At 35.9% G+C, this 18,702-nt stretch overlaps 1 protein-coding gene across 2 annotated transcripts in view; it reads left to right on the top strand.

Annotated features, from left to right (window-relative positions):
- VWDE (von Willebrand factor D and EGF domains) overlaps positions 1-18,702 on the top strand; it is a 97,599-nt gene that overhangs the window by 74,219 nt on the left and 4,678 nt on the right. The gene's annotated exons all lie outside the window — the stretch shown is intronic.

Here is an 18,702-nt window from a genome sequence, read left to right as displayed (position 1 = left end):
GATGGTGTCTTTATCATCAAGAGTAAGTCATCAGTCAACATAACAGAAGCCATTTGATGTATCCAGATATGAAGTGTTTAATGCAGAATTAGGAACTCTGAGGATTCTTGGAAGAGCTGGAGGTGAGGGTGGGGAAAGGGGAGGTAGAGGTCAGGAAAGCAGCTGCTGGAGCTCAGAGAAGTACATATTGAAGACAGCCTAAAGGCTCAAGCAGATGCCTTTCAACTTTCTTAGAGCTGCTGCAATACTTGAGAATCTTTAAAAACTCCACCAATTTCTCAAGCAAAGCAGGTCATTATAAAAAAATTGTTGCAAAGCCACTGTAATTTTTTTTTTTATCTATCCAAATACCTAGATGCAAACACCTTGAAAAAATAATGACTTCCATTTCCATCTCCTGTCTCTCTGGAAAGCTTTTCTCATCAGCAAACTCTAACCGAGAACCACATAGAAAAGGGGATTCCGGAGAATGTCGCTCCAGCCTTAGAAGGAAGTCAGTGTTACCGACGAGACAATAGTAAGCTACTAGAAGACATACCCTGCATCGTACTTATTGCTTTGGGCTATATTCCAGAGACTAAAGCCATCATTTTTCCATGATAAAAATACTATATTTAGTTTTGCTGTTTTTTCCCCTCAAGTCTTTCTGTTGCTCTAACCTGTACCACTTCTGAATGAAGTGGAAGAAATAATGAAATTTTTGTCTTGGAAGGCTTACTTGGTCACTGTACTGATATGTAAAAAAGAGCATGAAATTGTCTGTTTCATTTTTCCATTCTTTTGGTACCTTGATCTATTTTGATGTAGAAGCAAAGAGAGAAACTATCACAAAATCAAATCCTTCTACAAATATCAAAAGAGAAGTGAATGCTAAATAAAAGAAAAACTTTTTTTTTTTAAGATTTTATTTATTCATAAGAGACACAGAGAGAGAGAGGCAGAGACACAGGCAGAGAGATAAGCAGTCTCCTCTCAGGGAGCCTGATGTGGGACTCAATCCCAGAACCCTGAGTCGAAGCCAGACGCTCAACCACTGAGCCACCCAGGCGTCCCAATAAAAGAAAACTTAATGGCATTAATTATTGGGGAAGTAGGTAATGTCAACAAGTATAAACATGTGATTGAAGGATTTGCCTCAGATATAAATAATTCTAGATTATCTACAGTTATAAATCTTTTCCTCTCCTATCTCATATTTGACCTCACTTTGTCTTTTCCAGAAAATATTTTAATTTAAAAAAAATATTTTTATATTTATTTATGAGAGAGAGAGAGAGAGAAGTAGACTCCCCACTGAGCAGAGAGCCTGACACCACGCTTAATCTCAGGACCCAGAGATCAAGACCTGAGCCTAAGGCAAACATTTAACCAACTGAGCCCGCAGGCACCCCCAGAAAATATTTTAATTTGAAGATATCTATTTTAAAGCATGCAAGTTCACAAAACTCATTTTGTTCTTTTAAGTGGAAATATTGAGCATTCCTAAGTCATGTTTATTTTTTTTCTAAGTCATGTTTAAACTATAAGATAAAGTAAGACATTTTTAGACTAAAATTATGCTGACTTTGGTAAGAATCTTGTAAATAATAGCATTTAATGTCAGAATTAAAGAGATTTTAATTTATTTCATATTTACGGAAAGGTATTTTTAAATAATTATTTAAGAGGGATCCCTGGGTGGCACAGCGGTTTGGCACCTGCCTTTGGCCCAGGGCGGGATCCTGGAGACCTGGGATTGAATCCCACGTCGGGCTCCCGGTGCATGGAGTCTGCTTCTCCCTCTGCCTGTGTCTCTGCCTCTCTCTCTCTCTCTCTGTGTATCTCTCATGAATAAATGAATAAAATATTTTAAAAAAGAAAGAAAATACAGTATTTCACCATGTTTTACTTTGTTACCAAAAGTACAGATACATGAATGCAGAATGACAATGCAATTGACAATTAGTGTGTGTCTCAATTTTTGTGCTCTCATAAAAATATAAGTCCTAGAAAGAAAAAGAAAACTAGATAAAACTGAATACTTTAAAAAAAAAAAAAAACTGAATACTTTTTAAAAGTTAATAATTGGAATTAAAATTCCTACAAAAATAGATGTAATAAAAATAGATATAATTTTAATAATTGTCTCTTTACGACCTTTGCTGTATTCAACATAGCAACTTTATCAATACCTTATTAAATTAATTTTCAATGTATTTTTTATGACTAAAAAGTTATAATTGCTCAAGGATTTATTCTGAAATGTCTAAACCAACACTTTTAATCTTTCATTAATATTTTCTAGATCTACATCAAGAACCCCAAGCTACAATTAAAATATTAATCAGTAGACTATCCATTTATAATAGATTTAATGGGCCTGTACATGCTAATAATGAAGAAATGCTATGGTTTACAGATTTTATATAAAAGCACTCTTTATGAAAGCTAATGACTCATGCAAATGAAAGTAATGTTTTAGAAATATAATATGAGTTTAGAAAAGCAAGTAATTTGATAAATTTATGGAGAAGAAATTTAATTTTTCTTACTTCTTGTTGATATTTTTACATTTATTAACTTTAAAATGTTTTATCCAGAATCCATTTGGATAATACTTTGAAGATAATGAGTGTCTGAGAACTTAAGCAAAAATGCTTTAAAATGTGTACCTTTCAATGTTTACCTTATAAATCATTTTCCAAAAAGAATTCAGATTATAGGCTTTGTTTAATATGCTTGGCTTTTTGTGTTTATTCATGTTAACATTTAAATGAAATGTTTGAGTTGTCCAATATTCCAATCCTTTCTCTGGCCCTCTATTTAAATATAAACTTCTCTAAACTTTTAAAATATCCCTGCCAGCCCTTTTTCTAAAATATTAAAGTATCATAATCTTTTTGATGGAATTATAAATATATCTTATTTTTCATATTCATGAATTATGAAACTTATCCAAATCACAACATACATAATAAAATTTTAAATTTTAGATTAAAATTATCTGTAAATATTTAGAATCAATAATGGAACATATATATATTATATATTTTATAAGTATCATTATTACTCTGTAATTATTTTTATAGTACTTATGTGCTAGAGTTTAAACCAGTGTATTTATATTAATTAAATAATGTAATATTTTGCTTTCCTTTATGCCACTTAATAATTCATTCTTCATGATATGTGTGCCTCTTATTTCTAAAATGATATGAAGTAGCCTAAATATTAAACATGTTAAATGGGGAAACAAAAGAGGAATAGCCTCTTTTGTTCATAAAAGATTTGTAGATGATCTATGTGGAATGTATTAATTACTTCTGAGACTTTGATAGCCCTGTAGCTGATGTTTTCTCAGTCACTGTTTGCAAATGATACCAAAAACATCAACTCAATTCTTTATAGAAAAAGAAAATCCTGATAGTCTTAAGAATCCATACATTTTCAACATATTTTCCTCATCTGATGAAGAGGATGAGATGATATATTTGTAAACATTAGTAAAATACAGTTATGCTGAAATTTCTAATATTTAACATTGAATAAGAAACATCTGGGTAGCCCCAGTGGCTTGGTGGTTTAGCGCCACCTTCGGCCCAGGACCTGATCCCGGAGACCTGGGATCGAGTCCCACGTTGGGCTCCCTGCATGGAGCCTACTTCTCCCTCTGCCTGTGTCTCTGCCTCTCTCTCTCTCCCTCTCTCTCTCTCTCTCTCTGTGTGTGTCTCATGAATAGATAAATACATAATCTTTTTTTAAAAAAAAAAAAAGAAACATCTTACAAAGTCTTTTCCTAGATACCTTACATTTTTCATAGAACTCAGCCATTAATCCTGACAATGGGCGGCAAAAATGAGCCTGTTGATGACTGTCAGTTTTTCGCTTCCCAAGGACCTCCTCATATAACTCTTCAATGATGTTGAAAATGATGGGCAGCAAAAAAAAAAAAAAAAAGGATGGGCAGCATCATTGACACCATATCCTCTGATTATCTGTTCGCAACAGCCTGGAATACTTCAGAGTTTGCTGCATATATGTATGTGGGACGGCTACCTATCCCTTGTGTTGAAGAGTGGTTAACTGCCCCCAGCTTCCTTCATTTTCTGTCTTGTCGTACTTTGCTGAAAACTGCCTCTTTTCGAACATACAAAGCATCAAGTTGTAAGTCTAATTGAACGCCGTGAAAATGACTTAGTAAAAGAATATAGAGAAATCTCATAAAGCTCAAAGGCAAGATGCAAAGTTGGGATTAATGGGAACCAGAAACAATCAAGAAAATAGACCCACTCTTTTCTCTTACCAGAGCTGCATAGCTCATCTTCCCTTGGTTTTTCTGAAATTTTCTAGTTCTCTCTACTCTGCTGTCCTTTATGGATCCTCCTCAGGATCCAATATAGCCACCAAATCCACATGGCAGTCTTTCAGTTCCCATAGCAGCCACCCACTGGCTAGAAAACATCTCGTTTAGTTCAAAAGTCTAGAGTGAGAAAAAACTCAGAAGGTAATGAAAGTCTAAGGATTGGGTAGGCTTGAACCAGTGTCCAGCTCTGACTAGCCATGATCACAGCCAGAAGAGTTACATGGGTGGAGCTGCCTGTATTTAGGCTATGAGAAAGTTCATGTTCTGAGGTGGGTATATAAGACTTCTAAATACAGGAAGATCCCAGTATACCATGGGTTTTGTGATGCTGAAGTTAGTTGAGTTAAATAACTAAGAGTTTGACTTTGGCGCTCCTGAAATTAATTGAGGTAAATAATTAGGCCAGAATAGACCCCTATTCTTGAGAAATTATGGTAATTCTAGATAGAAAATTGTTGTCAAGGGAAGTTTTTTGTATTTGAGTTTTCTTTTTAACTATTTTAAAGATTTATTTATTTATTTTAGAGATAGCACTCATGCTCTGTCTCGTGTGCTTACCAGTGTGGGGAGGGGCAGAAGGAAAGATCTCCACCACACCCCTGGCTGAGTGGAGATTCCCCCAGCGGGACTCAATCTCATGCCCCTGAGATCATGACCTGGGCCAAACCCAAGAGCTGGATGCTTAAATGACTGAGCTACCCACGCACCCCTGGATTTTAAAAAAATTATGTATTTGAGGCAGGTAAACTAAAGCTCATGAGAATAAATGTCTGTTAAAGAAAAATGCTACCTATGATACTATCTCCAGTCAACATCCACTCTTTTTTCATAGATTTTTTCAGTAGCGAATTATGAGAATCAGAAGTATTTTCTTGATTTGAAGTAGATCAATTATGTGATTATCAAATTGTCAGGCTACATTGAGAGAAATAAAACTAAACTGTATTGAACACAACGCCAGGGATTTTAACTAATATTAATTATTTAGACCTCACAAAATTATGGAGATAAGGAGATTCATCCCCTTTTTACAGATAAAGATTCCAAAGGCCAGAAAAGTCCAGTTGTTTAATATGCTGCTACTTATGTATTGCAGTGGTTGTATTTGAATGCGTATCTATCTGAAATGGAAGCCTATTATTTAATTGCATCGTATCACTTATTTAAAAAAAAAAAAGCTGAGAATTTTCAATGGCTTTCAATGGCTCAAGACCACTTGATAATTTCAATAAAGGATTCCTCTTGGGTATCTCTCCCCCTCCATATCTTTTCGATCCACAGTATGCACTGATAAAAAAGACAATGCATGTTAAAATAAGGGGTTTTAATTTATTCACTTATCTAGCAAAGGTATTTTTGAATGGAACACATTTCAAGAAGACTTTCTGAATTAGTAGCCTGTTTTATTTTAATTGTGGAATATGCATCCATATCTAGAAAGGAGTCTGATAAGAAAGAGCATTCTCCAGAAATAAAACGAAAGGCAGGAGAGCAGCATGACATTGGGCTGGGACTTTAGAGTTGGGGGAGCCTGAGTTTAATTCAGCCTCAAATCTTTGCTCCACCTCTTCCCAGTGATGTAGACATGCACAGAGAGCTTCACTTCCTTCATATTTAATTCCTTCATGTGTAAGATAGGGGTAAGTAATATTTATTTCATGGGAACACTGGGTAATTTTAAATTGAAAATGAGATTATTAGAAATGATTTTTCACAATGACTGTCATCTATTAAGTGCCAAATATGTGGGTTTATTATTTATATTTATTATCTATTATTTCTGTTGGTGAAAATAAGTCTGTGGAACCACCCAAGGACAGGATGACAAATCTACTCCCCTACTTGGGTTCTAGGTTTTCCAATGGTTCCTGTATATTGGTGTTTCTTGTTCCCTGATTAAAGAATTTATTTAAAAAAAAAAAAACGGCATTGATTAAATAGTATGTGAGCTGAAAACAAGATAAAATAAGTGGATGTAAATTTTAAATCAAGTCTGGCATACAATTAGTGAGAATGAGACTAAAAAGGCTTTAAAAGCAGCTGGTGTAGAATGACTACAATTTGTGAACTGCGTGTGTGCCAGGTTGTGTTGTAAGTGCTTTACACGGTTCAGTTGATTGCTCCTCCTGACTCATCTGTGAGGAGTGCTCTTTCTAGCTCAGCATTGAGCCATCCATGGGTGCTGAGCCCTCCTGTCTTTCTGGGCCCCTTCCTCCACTTAAAAATATTTAAAATGATATTCTTCAGGTAGGTTGATAAAAAGGCCAATATATTAATATTATACTTTAAAACATTTTCTTGGGGCACCTGGATGGCTCAGTGGTAGAGCATCTGCCTTTGGCTCAGGTCATGATCCTGGAGTCCCAGGATCAAGTCCCACATCAGGCTCCCTGCATGGAACCTGCTTCTCCCTCTGCTTGTGTCTCTACCTGTCTCTCTCTCTATCTCTGTCTCTCTCTGTGTCTCTCATGAGTAAATAAATAAAATACTTAAAAAATAAATAAATAAAACATTTTCTTTGACCTATAAATGCTTTTTCCCCTGATTTTACAAAAAATTAAAACATTTTCTTGAGCCTCTAAAAGTACTGTGGATCCTAGTCACTGTGTCTTTTGTGCCTAATCAGAAAGGTGGCCCTGCCTGCCAGTGTAGCAGCCGGTGGCATACCGAGTCTTAGACCACAGTACTACCCACTGTGGATGCTCTGAGAGAATGAAAGAAATGGAAAACAAACTAGATGGCATTTCACCTGACATTTTTGTTGTAAGGACCGTCTTCTTCATTGGAGAAACAATTTTAAAGCTTTGGAAAGCTTTAAAATATTGGAAAGCTTTTGTAAAACTGTATCCTGCCGGATGAAATTAGCCAATTTTCGCCTGCAGGTGGTGCTAGATCCTCAGTTCCCAGGTAACACACCAGAAATGCAAAAGGACTTTAGTAAGAGAGCCTACTAAATATTTAATGCAAACAGGACATTCTTCAAAATTAAAATTCTTCATTAATACAGCATCAGTCTTTCCTGCAAACCTAGATATCTTCATCACTCCTGATGAGTAATCAATAATAACAGCCACATGCCTGAGTGCAGTGAACATTTCATTCAAAGATGTGGTGATTTACCCGATCTATACTAGATTAAAACTTTTGTGAGTAATATTAATGTAAGCAGAAAACCTTTTGATTTTCATATATACCCTGAACTTGGAAAATTCTAGCAATTTAAATAGCCAGTAGTTTCAAGTATTTCAAAATTACCTTTTTTTTCCTGTCCTTAAAAAATAATTCTAAATCAAGATTCATAGGATCTCTCCATGAAAGAGAAAAAAATATTTGTGAAGGATGCTTTCCTGAATATGCTCCTTCTTGGCACCAGCCTTTTGTCTGCAGTAAGTGGGATCCCCCCTAGCCACGTGTCTTGTACATGAGGATACCTAAAGAATCTTTGACTAAAAACACTATGAACTTGGGGAGCCCTGGTGGTTCAGTTTAGCGCCACCTTCAGCCCAGGGCGTGATCCTGGAGACGCAGGAGCGAGTCCCACATCAGACTCCCTGCATGGAGCCTGCTTCTCCCTCTGCCTGTGTCTCTGCCTCTCTCTCTGTGTGTCTCTCATGAATAAATAAATAAAATCTTTAAAAAAAAACAAAAACAAAAAACTATGAACTTGAGAAAAGTATAAGACTTACTGGATACAAATATTAGAGTAAGAATAATCTCAATTTGTTTTATTTTTTAATTCCCTCAGGCAGACAGATACATAGATCAAAATATATAGAAGGGTTTCTTTTTTTTTTTAAGATTTTATTTATTTATTTATTCATGAGAGACAGAGAGAGAGAGAGACAGAGACACAGGCAGAGGGAGAAGGAGGCTCCATGCCGGGAGCCCGACGTGGGACTCGATCCCGGGTCTCCAGGATCACACCCTGGGCCAAAGACAGAGACTAAACCACTGAGCCACCCAGAGATCTCGAACAGGATTTTTATTATTATTATTATTTCAAATCCTTTCTGGTGCCAATTTTCCATTCTTTCTTTGGAGTTGACATGAATCCTGTCTCCCTATATCAAAGAGTCAAGCCATTTCCAGTGTAATGTCATAAACACAGCCTGCTGCAGCATTACAAGTAAAATGAATAAAGCATTAACGATGTATATACATAGTCTGACCAATCATTTCCTACTCAATGGACTACATAGGAGAGTAGAATGGTTTGATCCAGGAAAAAATAAAATCACAAGGCACCAACAGAGCTTGGCGTAAAATGTGGGTACCTTTATACAGAGAAAATGCATCATGCCTCACATGAGTTGCAAATACTTTGAAAAAATATTTTAGTTTTACTTGTCACCCCATAAGAGAAGAAATAGCTATAGGAAATGGAAATTTGCATTCCCAAAACATAAAGCCTGAATTGCTCCTTTTGAGGGTTTGGCATATGGCTGTGTGCCTGGCTCTGCAGAACAAGAGTGGGATTTTTCTAAAGCCATATGGTCAAATCAAGAAGGGCAACGGGCTAGAGCGGACAGAAGGCAGTTTACCGTTAATGATAAAGTCCTGATGCATAATATATTCTAAAAAGCTTCCAACATTAGATTCACGTTAAAAAAGGAGGAGCCTGCCAAGGAATACATTGTTGTTGTTGTTTCACCTAAAATGAAAGAACAAAGATCCCAGATAGAATACTATCTGTGAGCTCTGTTTAGCTGACCTAACCTTCCTATCACTGTTAAGACAAGCAAATTAAGAGAAAAATTCTATTTGTAATTGTTTTAAACACCATAACAGTCTTCCAAGCGAGTAAATATTGAGTTTCCACTAAAACAGAAAACTCCTTTACCAACCCAGACAGGCCTATTTCAGGCCCTGCCTTTCCCTTTAACAAGCATCAGTGAGATAACTTGCAGGAAAGAGGAACGGGGTGGGCTCCCCTCCCTTAGGAAATACTCAAAAAGACAAGTGTGCTTGAAACCAAAATGAATAACCAGTTTGTAACTTCTGATAGAATACTCATGCAGAAAATATACATGTGAGATTTTAACTAATGAGGCTCCAAGCTCTTTGTAAAAGCCACATTGCAATTAATTAAGATGATTGCTACTCATTATTCTTTAAAAAGCAAAGTAAATTCTTTATCTTAAGTGTAAGACTGTCAGAGGAGAGCAAATACTCTTATACTACCATGTGATAGTTTTTATGCTAAATTAGATAAAATATTTAAGACTAACTTTATTTTTGTTAAGTTGTTCATTTGAGTTGAAACTGACATACAATTATGAATACTTTAGTTAATATATAATATAATTGAATTAACAAGTGAAAATTAAAATCAAAATCTATAACCTTTCATTGATGCCCAAACTTAAAGAATTATCACATCTATTTAGTGCAATGAACTGGGACCTGCCAGTGAAAATTATGAGATATGGCCATTTAAGAGAGCACATGGAGGGCATGTGGCTCAGCGGTTTAGCACCGCCTTCAGCCCAGGGCATAACCCTGTCCTGGGGTGGAGTCCCACGTTGGGCTTCCTGCATGGAGCCCGCTTCTCCCTCTGCCTCTCTCTGTGTGTCTCTCATGAATAAATAAATAAATGTTAAAAAAAAAGAGAGAGAGAGAGCACATGGAGATTTAAAATTATAAACTCTGGTATGTTACTCTTCTGATAATTTAATTATTATGGCAATAAATAATTCCACTGCCAAAAATGTTTATTGTGGCATAGTTTCCAATACGAAAAAATAAAAAAATAATAAATAAAAATATTTAAGTGACTAATAGGAAAATAGTTAAATTATTGTATACTCATGTATAGAATTTCTATATACTCAATAAAATAATGATTCATGCAGAACTATGTCTTATATCTTGGAAAGATGGCTATGTTATAGCAAATGAAAAAAATGCAGAGGCAAATTTTCAGGCAATAATTATAGTATATACTCTGAGTTTAAAATGTATATGTTTGCATATATATAAACAGATGTGTATTATTAAAAGCATAGAAAATTTCTAAAAAGACAGATATTGGGACGCCTGGGTGACTCAGCGGTTGAGCATCTGCCTTTGGCTCAGGGCATGATCCCGGGTCTGGGGATCGAGTCCCACATTGGGCTCCCTGAGAGGAGTCTGCTTCTCCCTCTGCCTATGTCTCTGCCTCTCTCTGTGTGTCTCTCATGAATAAATAAATAAAAATCTAAAAAAAAAAAAAGACAAATATCAAATGTTTAAAATTTTGTAAGTCAGGGAAGTGGAATTAGGAGCTGAAGGATGATGTAGGTAGATTTCTTTATTATTTCGTATATCTTTGTACTGCTTAAAATTTTAATAATAATCTTATTTTTACAATATAATTTTTTGCAGAATCTCTAATTAACCCCAAACAATGCAGCTTTCTTGAAATGCCAATTAAGAGACACTCAAAAAAATAGGAATTGAAAATCAAAGAACCAATGCGTAGTTTTCTTTAACTGAAAAGGGTAAATAAAAATGAGTTAAAATATAATATGTTCTTTGTATAAAATTTTAGCCATGATGCTTCTACTCTTTTTCAGAGAAAAGATTTTGCTAATTCATTTTTGCATATGTGTTTAACTTGGAAACCATTGTATTTAAATTAGGGAGAATGGTTTACAGTCCCTTGAGTATTATCATAAGATTAAAATTAATTGCTCAGAATTTTCATATGAGGCCAAACGGGACAGGTAATCAGTCACAGGCTAATGTTATTAGCTTGATTCATGTTATCAAACTATATTTCTAATACTATCAGGCAAGGGGGTGGGCAGGAGAGAAATATGCTACATATGAAAATGATGAAACCAAGTTCTTTTGTTTGCATTAGTTCTAACATTTAGAGGTCACACATTTACAGCTTAGAGTTGAGTTTATTACCTGAATAATTCAATCAAGGAGTTCACATTTGCCTAAATTTATGGGAGAACATATACCACAAAATAATGTTTTATACTTATATGTTGTAGAATGCCTATTATGTGAAATTTTTGGAACCTTTATTTTTTTTTAAGATTTTATTTATTTATTCATGAGACACAGAGAGAGAGGCAGAGACATAGGCAGAAGCAGGCTCCCTATGAGAAGCCTGATGTGGGACTGTATCCCTGGACCCGGGATCAAGACCGGAGCCAAAGGCAGATGCTCAACCACTGAGCCAACCACATGCCACTTTTTGGAATCTTTAGAGAAATGACTTAATGATACTTTTTTTTTTTTTTTAAGTTTTATTTATTTATGATAGTCACAGAGAGAGAAAGAGAGGCAGAGACATAGGCAGAGGGAGAAGCAGGCTCCATGCACCAGGAGCCCGACGTGGGATTCGATCCCGGGTCTCCAGGATCGCGCCCTGGGCCAAAGGCAGGCGCCAAACCGCTGCGCCACCCAGGGATCCCGACTTAATGATACTTTAAAGTGAATTTATGAGCATATTAATTTACAGATAGAATTAAAATGCTCTATTCATTATATATATATGTATATGCATATATATGTATGTGTGTGTGTGTGTATATGGCAGATAGAGATGAAGCAACTTTCCCAAAGACTCATAAATCAAATGAAATGCAATGACTAATTTTCAGTAGAACTAAAGAGGTCAGTACTGAATACATAGAGATTTGTTTTGTTTCGAGGACGACCGGTACCTTTCTTTTTGAAAAGACATGTGGTATTTTATGCATGTAAAAGAAAATAGTATGTATCTCTAAGGTTATAAAACATACCAAAATAGACATCCACAATTCAGTCATCCAATCCAGAAATATGCTATGTCAATATGATTGCACCTACTTCTATGCTCCTCTTGTGACTCTGCTTCTCATGGCCCCAAGCTACTGCCCTGTATTGTGTCTATTACCTGTGCCAGGCAACTTCTAAGATGCCCACCAACGACTACCACTTTCTCCTAGTCATACCCTCATGTAATCCCCTTCCTTTGAGGGTGGGTTGCATTTAATGATTCACTGCTAACAAATAGAATCTGAGAGAAGTAATAATGGCTGTCACTTCTTAGATTATAGAATAACTATAACTTCTCCCTTGCTCCTCTCACCCCTCCTCTCTTGATCTCTGGCTTGCTCTGGGGAAAGCCAATTGCCATACAGTCAGTTTACCTATGAAAAGGTAGCAAAGAATGAGGAGGGCCTCCAGCAATCAGCCATTAAGAACCGAGGCCTTCAGTCCAAACAACCCAGGAGGAACTGAATCTTGACAACCACTGAGAGATTTTGAAGTGGATCATGCCCAAGTCAGGCTTTGAGATGAAAGCATAGCCCCAGGCACCACTCTGATTGAAACCTAAAAGTGACCCTGAGCCAGGGGCACTCAGTTAAACCAAACCTGAATTCATGACCCACAGGAAATGGAATATAAAAGATGTGTGTTATTTTGAGAGACTGTTTTGGAGTGATTGTTTGTCAGCAGTGGACAACTCATATATTGTCCTTGCCTTGTATAAAGTGTTGATTAATGAACACAAAGTATATTAATTTCTGCTAAATCAAACTCTTAAATTATGTTGTTCAATTTCTTCACCTTGCAAATTTTTTAGCTGTTTGATCTTCCGAAAATTTAGAAAGGTATTGAAATCTTTCCTTTTTAAAATCATTTTTGTATTTGTCTCTTTCTCCCTGTAGCTTTCTCAAATCTTACTTTATAGGGGCACGTACGGGTGGCTCAGGTTGCAATCCCGAGGTTCTGGGGTTGAGTCCTGCGTCAAATTTCCTGCAGGAAGCCTGCTTCTCCCTCTGCCTGTGTCTCTGCCTCTCTCTCTCTCTCTCTGTATCATAAATAAATAAATAAATAAATAAATAAATAAATAAATAAATACGTACATACATACATAAATAACTTTATATTCTTGAGGCCATTAAATTGGATGCCTACAAGTCTCTAGTACAGTTAGCCTTTGATCAGGGACCATATCTTGGTGGTTTAGTGCATGGACTCTAGGGACATATTGCCCTCTGGATTTGAATCCTAAACTTATTAGCAGGGTGATCTTGAGCAAATTACTTAACCTCTATCCCTTCATTCTTCACCTGAAAAATGGAGATAGAAATAATGCCTACTTGAGGACTGAAATGAGGTTTAAATAAGTTAATACCTACAAACCCATAGTAGTAAGTTTACATACAGCTATTGATAAATCAATACATGTTCTGACTTCTTTATTCCTAATAATGCTTTTTTTGATTAATGGTTATTAAAGGTTACTTACAGGTTATTGATAGCTACTCCATTTTTTAAAAAAGAATTTTCCTGAAAAAAAAAAATCCTCCTGAGTAATCGTTTTCTCCTGTGTTTTCAACTTTTTTCTCTTTTATGCATACCTCTTGAATTCAATATATAGCTGGATGCTAGATTTTTTTCTAAAAATACAATTAGTTGGGGCAGCCCCGGTGGCTTAGTAGTTTAGCACTGCCTTCAGCCTGGGGTGTGATACTGGAGTCCTGGGATTAAGTCCCACATCAGGCTCCCTACATGGAGCCCGCTTCTCCCTCTGCGTCTCTGCCTCTCTCTCTTTCTCTCTCTCTCTCTCTCTCTGTGTGTGTGTGTGTGTGTGTGTGTGTCTCATGAATAAATAAATAAAATCTTAAAATATATATATAATTAGTCATTTTGTCTTTCAACCGGAAAGAACTGAATATTGTGATTATAAGTACTTTGACATTTCGATTTTTTGTTTTTTCTTTTTTTGCTAGTTGTCACATTTTTACTATTTCCCTCCCTTTCTTGGTTTATTTTTGGATTGACTGAGATATTATGTTTATTTGATTATGATTCATCTTTTTGTTTTAACAGGCTTGGGAGTAATTTATATTATATTTTGATCCTTTTGATAATTGCCTTTGAAATTTTCAATTGATGAATAAAATATAAATCCCTCTTCACTCTCATTTTAAAAAAATATGAGCCATTCACAACCTCCTTCCAAGTTACATGTTATTGTTGTATTTTTTTTAAAGATTTTATTTATTTATTCATGACAGACACAGAGAGAGAAAGAGGCAGAGACCCAGGCAGAGGGAGAAGCAGGCTCCATGCAGGGAGCCCGACGTGGGCCTCGATCCCGGGTCTCCAGGATCACGCCCTGGGCTGAAGGTGGTGCTAAACTGCTGAGCCACCTGGGCTGCCCCTGTTGTTGTACTTTAATTTTATCTTCTTTTACATACTAAATTAGAATTTTTTATACTTTATTTTATTTATTTTTTTAAAGATTTATTTGTTTGTTTGTTTGTTTATACATGAGAGGCAAAGACAGAGGCAGAGACAGAGGCAGAGGGAGAAGCAGGCTCCCCACAGGGAGCCGGATGCGGAACTGGATCCCAGATCCCAGGATCACACCCTGAGCTGAAGGCAGAAGCTCAATTGCTGAGCCACCCAGGCATTCCAGAATTTTTTAGACTTTATAAAGATAATTTATAAAGACAATTATTACTATTACTGTAAAAGACAATTATTTGCTTAAATCTAGCTAAATATTTATCAATATTTTCTCCATTCTGCCTTGCTTCTTCACCTTCTTTTTGCAATTAATTTTCGTCTTCCTGAAGTACATTCTGAAGCTCTTTTAGTGAAAGTTTTGAATGCCAACATTGCTTTTACCTTAGAATATTGCTGTGATTCCCTCATACTTGAAAATAGTTTTATAGGACACCTAATTATACATTCATAGCTATTTTCTTTCTATACATTGGATTCTTATTCCAGTGTTCTTAAAATTTCTGTTATCAATCTAATTATTGTTACTGTCTTTTATTTTGGCTCTTTTCTCTTTCTTTTCTTTTTACGTAGTATGCTGTAGTTTGACTACAAGGTGAATGTTAGTTTATTTTTTATTTATACTGCTCACTAATTACTGTGTTTCTTGTATTTTTGGATTCATGCTATACCTACTTCTAAGATTTTTACATTGATTAAGTTAGTTAATGGATGTCAAATACCCAGCACATAGAAAATGCTGTATGTGTTTTCTATTATTATTATTTTTAAAGATGTATTTATTTTACAGACAGAGAGAGTGCATGCAGGAGGAAGAGCAGAGGGAGAGGGAGACAAGCAGACTCCTGGCTGAGCAGGGAGACAGTATAGGGCTCAATCCCATGGCCCTGAGATCATGACAGGAGCTGAAACCAAGAATTGAGCACTTAACTGACTGAGCCACCCAAGCTCCTCCACGTTTTCTCTTATTATTGGAAAATGACTACTTTTATTAACATCTCCTTTAATTGTGCCTCCTCCCTTTATTTGTGTTCTTTCCTCCAGAATACTCATTAGAAATATAAAACACTTGGGGCACCTGGGTGGCTCAGTGATTGAGTGTCTGCCTTTGGCTCAGGTTGTGATCCTGGAGTCCTGGGTCGAGTCTTGCATTGGGCTCCCCATATGGAGCCTGCTTCTCCTTCTGCCTATGTCTCTGCCTCTTTCTGTGTATCTTTCATGAATAAATAAATAAGATCTTTAAAAATAATTAAATAAATAAAAATTTAAAAAACAGAAATATAAATCCCTTGTTCTCTTCCATTCTGCGTGTCAATTAACTCATATTCCTTATTTTCCAAATCCTCTCGGTGCTACTGGATGATTTCTTCAGACCTATATCTAAATCGCTAATTATCTTTTAAATTTTGTCTAACCTGCTGTTTGACCCATTTGTACTGGTGGTTAGTCATTCTCTGCCTCTGTGCCGTCCTGTTGATTTTTACAGAGAGCCTTACCCTGGCTTCCTGCAGGGCAGCTTCTGAGGCAGCCAGGACACTTGGAGTCAGCAGCAGTAGATCTAAGATTATTAGGAGGAAGAGACATCAGGGTACTCAGTTCTCTCTCTCTCTCTCTCTCAGTGTCCTAGCCCTTGCATTTTAGCGGAATTAATATTTTACTTCCTTCTGAAGCTTCGATTTATTCTTCAGTAGATGAAAGACACAAAAACACAAAGGGTGTTTTTCCTCAGACGAGTGAGTTGAATTCTTCAGAGTCATGACTAATTCCCAAATAAATCAGGAAAAACAAAACATTTTTGCTTCACCTGAATACTGCCATGCCCATCATCTCTGGGTGTTTTATGTGGGATTGCTTCAACAATGTTAAAGATAAATAAGCAAATCCTTTTCCACTCTAAATAAGAAAGACAGAGCAATTCTCTATAGATGTAGCACATCTGGTAACAGAATGGGCATTGTTGAATGAAGATGGGAAATCTGATAACAAAAAAAAAAATTTTAATGCATAGAGATTTGGCATAATGGATCCAAAGTGTTTAGAAAAGGAAAAAATAAAGACTGCTGAAAAATGAATTTATAAGCTAAAATGTTTTTTTCCCTTGGCGACATAAAAGATGGTAATCATAAAAATGCTTTGTTACTTTTCTGTATAGTTTTATTATTTATAGGCAATTACTGCAATATTAATGACACATGTAAGGTAGAAAGATTGCAAGTTAACTTCTAGATTTAAGAAGGAAGAACGGAATTTTAAAAGTTGAAGAAATTAACTTCATACTGCAAGGAAACTGCTGCTTTAGCATAAAACTTCTTCATCTAGTCTATATTTTACAAATTTTCCCTACCATCTAATGTAGTTAAGAGTGGGACACGTGGGTGGCTCAGCGGTTTAGCACCTGCCTTTGGCCCAGGGCATGATCCTGGATTCCCGGGATCAAGTCCCACATCGGGTTCCCTGCATGGAGCCTGCTTCTCCCTCTGTCTGTGTCTCTGCCTCTCTCTGGGTCTCTCATGAATGAATAAATAAAATCTTTAAAATAAATAAAAATTAAAAAAAATAAATACAGTTAAGAATGAGAACGGACACTGCCATCATTCAGGCTCATTTTTAGTTTCCCTTTGAAGCTTAGGGGAACTGAAGCATGTGTACATCATTTCCAGAACTGCTTTTCTCTCTCAGCACTGCTACTTGGTGTTAGTAGCTGAAAAGCTTAACCAACTTCCCTGCCCTGCCCAATGACCATCTCACAAATCCTAACCTGTAATAGTGTCACCAAAGTCCTTGAGATGAGAAATAACAGAAGTCAATTTGTCCAAAGCATCTCTAACCAGTGACTCCATTCTTGAACTTTCCTTTTGACCTAATTGTGCTTTTAATCATCTTATAGTGACAGAAGTAAAAATAGTAATGAAATCTAGTATGACAAATGTTGACCCTTACATGCATGCTTTTTAGTTGTTAGGTCAAAGATGTCATTACTTACATGAAAAAATTGTCTATAATACTTCAATGCATATAAAACAGTTCAACTATTAAATTATAAAACATTTAAATCAAGAAAAAATCTAATGAGATCTGCTCTTTAACAAAGAAGCTAAAAAGTATTGGTATTCATGTGTTGCAATGGGCAAATTAAGTTGTTTCAGAAGTGCTACATGTATTTAAAGAGAAACCTCAAATTTAGAGTATTATTGACTAATGCAGTAGTGTGCCACTTTTGATAAGATGACATTTAAATGGAGGTTTGCTTCAAACCAACAAAGATATACACTGCATGTTTTGAAAGTGCTAAGGACAGGGCAAGTATGAATATTTCTAGAACCAAACCAAATTTATTTTAATTTTAAATAAATTGACTAGGGTATAACATCAAGGAAGAAATGTGAAACAGTACCCTTTGTGTTGCTTAAAATTTGGAAAAAAAAAACTATGAACAAATGTATCTGTCTTGAAAAATATATAACTGAACTCAGCAAACTTGATACTTTATCAATTATTAAGAATACATATAAAGGGAATTTCTCTGCATACTTTCCTTCTCCCCTCTGCCATATAGCTTTAAAGGTTCTTTGTTCCTTCTGATTTACTGTCCTGTTTGTACATTCCAGCCCCGGAGTCATAGTTAAGGGGACAGCCTAAATAAAGGGACTAAGAAATAGTCTGTCAATCTTTGCCCTTTGGGTAGAGGCTGCTATAAAGCAAATGAAAAATGAAGCATCATTAAGAATAAATTGTAGGTTTTGAGTATGTTCCTTTATTCTCAAAATGGTTTTTCTTTTTTGAGAATCATCTCTTTCCATTTGAATTGGCTTGTATTATAAGCTGATTGTGGCATTCTGTTTTCATCGGAGTCTGCCCAGATGTTCCTTCCATTTACAGGAAAAATTTCTACTTCACATACAAAATTCTGTATTTTTAAGGCCTATCTGATGAGTTAGGCTTCAAAGTCCTAGTAAAGTTTTCAGAAACTTTAAATATTTTCATTTTTATTTATTTTATTTATTCATGAGAGAAACAGAGAGAGAGAGAGACACACACACACAGGCAGAGGGAGAAGCAGGCTCCATGTAGGAAAACCGACGTGGGTCTCGATCCTGGGTCTCCAGGATCGCGCCCTGGGC

The sequence above is a fragment of the Canis lupus genome, chromosome 14, assembly GCF_003254725.2.
Source record: "Canis lupus dingo isolate Sandy chromosome 14, ASM325472v2, whole genome shotgun sequence".
Lineage (NCBI taxonomy): Eukaryota > Metazoa > Chordata > Mammalia > Carnivora > Canidae > Canis > Canis lupus.
The sequence above is the reverse complement of the archived record's forward strand: the minus strand, read 5'-3'. Positions and strand labels throughout refer to the sequence as shown.